Source organism: Euleptes europaea, chromosome 9 (assembly GCF_029931775.1).
Source record: "Euleptes europaea isolate rEulEur1 chromosome 9, rEulEur1.hap1, whole genome shotgun sequence".
NCBI lineage: Eukaryota > Metazoa > Chordata > Lepidosauria > Squamata > Sphaerodactylidae > Euleptes > Euleptes europaea.
The window spans coordinates 90,422,339-90,431,717 of record NC_079320.1 but is presented as its reverse complement, the minus strand read 5'-3'; positions in this window follow the sequence as shown (position 1 = coordinate 90,431,717).

The following is a 9,379-nucleotide window of genomic DNA, read 5'->3' as shown; positions in this document are numbered from 1 at the left end:
TCTTCCTCCCTCCTTTTATGCCCCCGGAGCCTGATGCAGATACAGGGTTGGGGCTTATTTTCATTTTCAAACCCTCCCCAAGCTCATGAACCCTCCACTAAGGCCACCTGCAACATTTGTCTTTCTCTGCCAAACTCAGCTTCCCACTCTCCACAGAGCAGCCAGCGGACTTGCGGGGGCGGGGGAGCAGAATGTTTCACACAACAAGATAAGCCTCCTTTTGCCTAGTTTTATATGCCTCAAGCCCACATCCCTTCCCCTGCTTAACACCTGAATGGCTGGAAATGTGCATAATTGAGTTTCCCCAGTTTTGCTTTTAGATGAGAAGCAGCTGATCCTTCTCTAGTCTCAGGGGGGTGGGGGGGAGGTGAGAGGAGAATTAATTTTCCACTGTTAGTAGTTGAAAGCCCAGTAACCTCCACCACTCTGCAAAGTAGGCGTTTGTGAGAGTCTGTGTGTCTTGTGTGGTGTTATCACAATCCCCCCACCCCCTTTGCTCTGGACTCGTAAAAGCAGTTCAGCCCGTTTGGTCTCCCCTGGTCTCAGGCACCATATCTGTCAAGCCCTGACTGGTATGTCTCACAAGTGCCTCCCCTGCTGTGTTTCCCCGGCCGCGCTCTGGTTCACTCCCTCTTGCCAATTCCAGCCTTGGGATGTAGATAACCCTAACTGGCTCTCTGGGGGCGATTGATGTCTGTACTATGCCCATCTATCTTGTAGCTTCCCATAACAATAGGTGTGACCTTTTGCTACCCTGTAGGGGATATAATCATGTAGTTTAGCAAACTGGCTTACTTGCAACTTTCTATCAGTGTGTGGACTGTATCTACTGTAGCTTCCAATAAAGAAACCTTGTTTCAATTCGTCTGGATGAACAAGTGATTTTTGGGAATTGCACAGAGAGGTCAGGAACCCTCACAGCGTTTTGGGTCATTTATGCATGAAAGTTTTACCTGAGGTTCGTTGCTGGCTGGACCTATACTTTCCATTTGGGTATCTCTGCACCAGCAGTCTCCAAACTCAAATAAAGTCCAGCCCCTTTAAATGCTGCTTTGTAATTGGCTTTGCAATGCTCACTCTAGGCCTTATACCCTACTTTTGGTCATCTAACCCTCAGGAAAAGAGGAAGACCCAACAAGAGATGGATTGACTCTATAAAGGCTCTCAATTTGCAAGATCTGAGCAAGGCTGTTAAGGATAGGACACTTCGGAGGGCATTGATTCATAGGGTCGCCATGAGCTGGAAATGACTTAACACAACACACACACATAACCCTCAGTAATTTTGGAGCAGAGGGATAATTAATAAACTTCTCTAAATAGGTTTAGCCCCTGGCTATTTACTAGAAATGGGCTGGAGCAGAGAAAAATATGTTTAGTCAACGACTTATAGACATCGAATTGCAGAATGAGAGGGCCCTTCTTCTAAGACCATACAGATTACTAAAGAGTTGGGAGGGATTCTCTTCAGCTCCTTACCTGACCTCCATTACTTTTACCAAATTTCGATGGGCTTTTTCAAGAGCTCATTTTAATGCCTTTCCATCAGCCTGGCTCAGCGGGAGATTCCAGCATTTACCTTTGGAGTCAAGGTTGTGCCCCTGTAACTCCAATGTTGAGACAATTACCCATATTTTATTGTGTTGTGAATTTTAACAGGATGTCAGAAATAGGCTGATTTTGCCCTTGTTGACCAGTTTTTAGACATTCAGATGATTTTATTATTAAATATTTACTTCAGGCTCCGCCCCCCAAATCTCCTGCTGGTTGAGAAGAGGGACCTGGCAACCCTATCTGGACCTCCTGCATATTGCCCAGAGCTTCTTGGCCCAGAAAAATCAGGGGCTGCGCCTCCTCACTCCCCCACACACACACACCTGGGGAGGGGGGATTTGCATCTAGACATTAACTGCCCATAAATTGTGGCCTTCAGTTAAGGACATGCTGTTACACAAGGGCCCATGTTTTATTCTAACTTCTGTGCGCTTGTTCAAATGTGACATTTTTATTAACAAGCCTATAGGGAGCAAATACAGGCACGCTTTCACGTATGGAGACCATTCACTATCCGGATGTCAGGCCCCCTCTGCCCTTCATCCTGTTGGTGTTGCACGTGCCACGTGTGAAGCAGCCCTGAGAAGACAAGCGAAGCATCATCTTTCCATATCAGGGCTTTCTTCTATCGGTTTCTGCAATTTTGTCGTTTTCTCCCTCGTCTGGTGCATCTTTTGGTGCATTTGTGCATAATATATATTTGCTACATTCCTCCAGCTCTCTTTCATGTCAGCTCTGTCACTTAACTTTTCTGTCTCGTGCTGAATTCTAACCAGTTCTTCCTGGCTGTTTCCATGGTGATGTTGTTTCTCTCTCTGTCTTTTCAAACATGTCAGTTGAGTCAAGACAGTCCGGACCCCACCTGGCATCACCTCAGTAATGGTGGGCACAAGACATAACATGCTACACAGGGTCAATGTGCTACAGGACTCTGGAGACATTATAATCTGTGTCTGAAAGAGAAGTGGAGGCTACCAGTGCCTCAAAGTGCTTCAGGATCCATCAGTTATTTCCATCCGGTTCCCACCATGCAAGATGCAGGGCCGGCATTTAAGCTCCCTCTGCTGGCTGTGCCGTCTCCGTCTATTCCCTTTCATGGATTGTGGGAAGGGAGATTTTCCCCTTTCCCTAGACTGTGCCATTCTGTAACACATATCACTTTGTGCTGCTGATCAGTTTAATGACTAGATGCTAAATCACGCAGGTATTTATTACCGCAAGAAACTCCAGCACATAAATCACTGCTGTAGATATTGCTACTTGGTGTACTTCAAGCAACTGAAGGTTTTAGTTCCTACTTCCACTCCAATCCCCCCCCCTCTCTCTCTCACACACACGATTGTGAAGTTGTGACGGACATTTATTACTTGAACACATAAACACATAAAGTTGCCTTATACTGAATCAGACCCTTGGTCCATCAAAGTCAGCATTGTCTACTCAGACCGGCAGCGGCTCTCCAGGGTCTCAGGCAGGGGTCTTTCACATCACCTACTTGCCTAGCCCCTTTAACTGGAGATGCTAGGGATGGAACCTGGGACCTTCTGCATGCCAAGCAGATGCTCTACCACTGAGCCACGTCCCCTCGCCTGACATCAACTTGCTGAACTGACCTTACATTCTGCTTTTCGACAATGCAGACACATTGCAGCCCAGTCTCCTAAATGTGGGCTGGCACACTCCCTCATCCATTTCATTTGCTCAGATTGACTCTTCTTATCTGCCCCGACATTTTACTGGCCACATTTAGCTTCAATTCACAGTTTGAAACCATGGTTTGATTTAACGTTGTTCCAAAGTTACCCCCAAAGATGGAGAATCTGGAAAAGGAAAAAGGGAGAAGGGAGGTACAAGTGAGTTCACATTGATAGATCAGGTAGCATTGCTTAGTCAATGTTAATCAAAGTAAAGTAGATGCAATTCAGCTCTTTTGCAAGATTGTGAGCATGTGAAAGAGCTCACCAGTGCTGCAAATTGCTTTGCGTGATATCACAAGCACAACTCCAGATATGATGATTGTTAATTCTTGAAGGACATGAAGTAGAAGAAGAGTTGGTTTTTATATGCCGACTTTCTCTGCCACTTAAGGGAGAATCAAACCGGTTTACAATCACCTTCCCTTCCCCTCCCCACAACAGACACCCTGTGAGGTAGATGAGGCTGAGAATGACTTGCCCAAGGTCACCCAGCTGGCTTTGTGTGTAGGAGTGGGGAAACAAATCCAGTTCACCAGATTAGCCTCCACCGCTCATGTGGAGGAGTGGGGAATCAAACCTGGTTCTCCAGATCAGACTCCACTGCTCCAAACCACCGTTCTTAACCACTACACCACACTGGCTCTATGAGATCATATGACAGGCCCTGACATGATCATGGTATCTTGTGAACATGTGCAGAATTAATTCCATATAGAGCTTAAACACATCATACACATACAGAGGTTTGTGTAATGTATAATGAAAGTCTGTGTCATGCTGACAGGCTAGCTCAAGGTTAGCTCTATCAAAGCTAACTACTAAAGTTACTCTGGCTTTGTCCTTGAAGGGGCAGCGTAAAAGTCATCTTTCTGACTTGGCTGCCAGATGTCAGAATCTTAAATGGCCTTTTCAAGGTCTTAAGATATCTTAATGTACTAAGAGTGCATTAATAGCTGAAATTGTGCTTAAAATATAGCCTAAAGGCATTATAGTTCTCTCAAAGATAAGAGTAATATGCTTCCTTGCTCTACTGTAATCTTGCCAGATGCAAACCTGCTAACTAATGTAAACAAAACACTTTGCAAAGTGACAATGTCAGCTATAATTGTGTTCTGTTAGTTATATAGTTAAACGTTGTGCTACAGATTTCTAAGTAGTCTCATTTAATGCGTATAGTCCTAACAAAGAGGATGGTATAGAAATTAAATATGTAACGTGATCATGTAACTCAGAAATGAGTATTTATACTTTAAGCACAGAGGAGTGAAAGAAAAGGAAATCCATATAAGGACATAAGACAGGAGCAGAAGCCACTAAGCTCCTGGTATCGGATAAGAAAGGGGAATAAAGGTACCCTTTTGAAGACTAAGGAAGAGGGGAAAAGGAACACTCTTCACTCTTAATGGGTCTAGAAATTGTATAAATACCAGCCACAGTACAGCTGGCACTTTAGAGTGGTATGACTGGCAAACTGCAGCTGTCTGGTGTAGCACCTCCATCTCAAAAGGCTTGAGATGTAAAACATTGCAACTCTGTTCTTGCGTGGACAGTAGTTCTGAGATATCTTGAATTATCAAGATCTGGATATTTCAACATATCTTACTTACAGTCTTCTTGTGAGACTGCTCTATTCCTAGAAGAGGATAGAGACCCTTAGAATTCCTATTCTTTGAATGGGAATCTAAGTGCAGTGATCTTTCCATGTATTGGAACACTGAGAGTCCATCAGATTTATGGATTCTTACAAACTAAGCCTATTTGGCTTACCAATGCTAAGAAGCATCCTGAATACAGGGCTAATAGCTAGACCTCTGAGATTGTGTCAGAACGTCCTCTACTTAACAGAGGGACTTCTGAACCTCCTCAGAGCAAGAGACTAGAAATGTTCCTGAAGGGAAAGGAAACTTTCTGTACTCTGTGAGATAGGCACAATGCACATACACAGATTGGCACAGCAAGGTATAGTGTGTCTTCTGTACAGAAATGTTATGATGTTTTGAATGATTTAAGTTAGGATGCTTCTAACCAAATCTTTCTCCAAAGAATTAACCATATTTTGACAGGATTTCTGTAACCTTATATTCTGAATGAAGGTGCATTGCACTAAGGATACTTTATGAGTATATTCTGACTAAGATACTCCTTTATGGAGGCATAGAGAATGTGAATGATTACTTGCTACATAAACATGTTTAAGACTAATGATGTCTATCCTTATATGATATTTTAAGGCTTTGCAACCAAAAAGCATATATTGTATAATGTAAATAAATGTGTTTTTTATATATACTTCTACTCTTGTCCATTATTATAAATTTATTGGCGTGTTCAAGAGATGTCCTAGGAACAATAACAAGTTTCTAGGAACCGTTGATTCCGGTCTAGTGGTGTCTCGCTGAATAGATAACTCCATTTCTTAGTAAATGGTACATTCTAAGAGTGTAGGCACTTAACGGCCCGAACCGCGACAGTTGGCGACCGCGGCAGGACAGAGCGAAGGGTTCGAATCCAGACGTGGGTTCGAATTCAGTGTGTTTTGCAAGCACACAATTTAAACCATTGGTATTTATTCCTGCAGGATCCTAAAGCACGGCTTAGGAGATTTTGGCTCTATATATTTGCAAAGCTTGTAGACTACAATGACAATACCACAGTCAGGACTTGACTGACTTCATAAGGTGAAGGTAAAGGTAACATTACTTTGCAATCTACTGCCCTTTGTATACTGTACATTGAGCCAGGGCACAACTAAACCAATGGGCATTTCTCTAAGTACTTATAGAGAATTGAAGGCTACTATACTGTACTAGCCTTTTCAATAACAGCCTACAGGTGGCTGAGCAAGTAAGCAACTCTATGTGATAACTGTATGATATGCAGTCAGATATATTAAGATACATTAAGATGTATTGATGATTGTACTAAGGTACATAAGGTTTTAAATGTATTGATATGTTGAATTGAAGTACTAAGGTACACATACAATGCTATATGCCAGATTAGAAAATATCTGGAAATTCTGGAACATGTACTTATATAAGAGAATGTAAGACATGATGAATACAAATGAATATTAATGAAATGGAATGTATGTTTCTTTGCTTGGTTCTTAACCCACGAGTGTTCAGGTGGTTGAAGGGATGTCTGCTACTCACTTTTCTGTTCCTCATTATGCTATTATGAGATTATTGTACTAAGGACAAACAGTTGTCTGCTGGATAGACAAACTGAAACCTGGGCAATTATGATCATAAATACAGGAGCGTTTGTCACACCCTAAGTAGTGGGTAAGTGGAGCGAAAAAAGGACAGAATGACATGTAGTATGATTGAACTCCTATTTGTTCCCCAATGTGTAATTACTAAGTAAATATCATGCATTATAAATATGATTGAAAGAAAATATACAATGATTCATTGTAAAAGTATTTCGTTTTTATCTCCAAATAGAGTAAAAGGAATCTTGGTGTCTAGGAATTTGGATAAGGTTCAGCTGATGTTACTCAGACCAATGATAATGTTCAGAAACATGAAGATATTTTATATAAGTATATGTTATACTTTTCAGAAAGTACAAGTGTTCTAGATCTTACTTTCCAGCAGATGTGAAAGAAGAATTTGGTGAAATGCCATCACCACCCTGAGGTCATCTGAGAATAATGGACCATATATGTTTGAAGAAAATAATTGAACAATGATCTGAAGAGAATATTTTGAAGAGTTGTGAAAACCACATAGTGGAACATAATATGATGGAACATAGCCCAAAGGGATCATTGTTAAAGAAGTAAGTAAAACTGTATTTACTCCACAGCTATAAACAACAGACAGATGTCTAAGGCCTACTGTATCTGAACTGTATTGGAATCCATCTGCTACATAAGATGTGCAGCTGAAGAAGAGAATATACAGGGACTAACCTGATGAGTCTCTGATTGAATTGGCAGAAAAAGTCACCCCCCAGGATAAGTGACTAACTCTGATCTGAAAGCTACCTCTGCTTGGTGACTTGACACTGGTTATCCATACTAACCATCAGAAGCAGGTATTGATGTCTGAAAAATGATGTGATATATGTTATTCGTGAAAATAACTGTTTATCCATCCAACCCATTTATATACTCAGAAGCAAGTATACCACTAAGCTTGTGAGCAATTGATGTTTTGGGATACCACCCAGTATGTGTACATCGGATTGCAGCAAGTAAAAACCCCTGCATAGAGGACCTTTTTAAATAAGGACTCTCATGATAGACCTTTATGAGTTTGAGGCAAACTCCCCAGAGACTGTCTAAAATGCAAACTTATATGGGCTGGAGGAACTGATGATACCATAAATGTGATGAATCAATATTCATGTCAGAAGAAATATGGAAGAAACAACCATATCAACCATATTCGTCATTCAACAAAGGATTGAAGGCAGCCTTGATAAAGGTACAGTGAACTATTTTATATACTTTGCATCCAAGAAGAAAATGCAAGACTAGCATAAATGCTTTATGATAAAGAAGCAAGAAATAATTATGCTTCAGTATATTACAGTATATTCCAATGCCATTGGAAAAAGAATTAAAGATCAGTGAGTCTGTATGATGGAAGCTCCATATACAAGAGAAGCTGGAAGCTTTAACCTCATCCTATCCTAAGGAGAAAGACTTCAGTTTGCTTAACTCCAAGATATGTAGCTATGTAAACGGGACATTGAGACTCTTTTTTGTGTTATTCCTCTTGGAGAAAACTTCGTGAATGGCCCACAAAAGAGTTCATTGCGGATGATTATCCAAGACTAAACAGCACAACAAGAAGAATTGTATTATGATGACCAGAATGAGAAATAATATTTTTTACAAAATGATACAGAAAGAAAGAAACTGTAATCTTATTCTTCCTGAAGATAAACTTAAAGTGGAAGATCATAGAAAAACACAACAAGCTCAGATCCTTAGAAGACATCAAGTACTACGAGAGCCCTCGGTTACAACTGAGTCCCTAAACATTCAAAGCTACAGTCTTTGGAACCAGATGTTACATAAAGCCACACTTGAGGTTAGAATAATAATTTTTCTTTCTACTGTCTAGAAATAAGCCAAGCAATATCGAGCAAATTACCTTTTTTCCTTCTAGCGAAGCTTCAATGAACCTGGATAAATGCAAATATTAAAATGTTGTTTTGTATTCCCCACTTCTCTGGGCAGCAAGAGACAAGGCCAAACTCCTGGTAAAGAGAGATAATAAAACACCAGGATTCTTCAGTTCTCCAATATGCTTATATGTAGACTGGGAAAAGGCCTCTTCCTTGGCCCCTCACCTGACAGAGGGCCAGGGGCAGTCAGCTTGCCTCCCTTCGCTCGTTCTTGCCCAAGTGGCCCCATTGGTAGGGTTGCCAAACTCCAGGTGGGGGCTGGAGATTTCCCCAGAATCAGTTTCCCTGGAGAAAATGGCTGCTTTGAAGGATTCTACAGCATTATATCCTGGTGAGGTCCCTTCCCTAAACCCCACCAACTTTAGGCTCCACCCCCAAATCTCCAGGAATTTCCCAACCTGGAGTTGGCAATTAGTGATTGCCCTTGGAGAAAGTCAGTATATAAAAAGCTTTCTTTCTTTCTTTCACCACCCTCCTGCTCAAAATCACCATGGATATACAGCACTGGTTCCCAACCGGGGGTCCGTGGACCCCCAGGGGTCCGCGAGAACTAAATTAAGGTCCGCGAAACAAAGTTATAAACCCATAATAAATTAATATTTTCAATGAAAAGTTCTCTATTATAAAAATATATATTCAAATATTATTCTAAGTTTAACGTTTAACTAACAGTTATGATTAAAGTTTATTTTCAAATTCTCAGAATTTTTCTTTTGAACCTTGGGGTCCCTGTACCGAACAAAAAAGTCCTAGTAGTCCCTGGTCAAAAAAAGGTTGGGAACCACTGATATACAGGAAGAGTCTTGGAAACTTCACTTACTTGGGTAATGCGGTTCCAGGGAGGCACGTCCTACCCTCTTTGTACCTTGGTAAGCACAAGCCAAGTTGTGTGGGTGCAGCGAGACCACAATTTTCAGAACAGGAACAATCTGGCCTGACTTGTAATTATAATAATCAGTTCCAAAAAGAAAATGCATATTGTT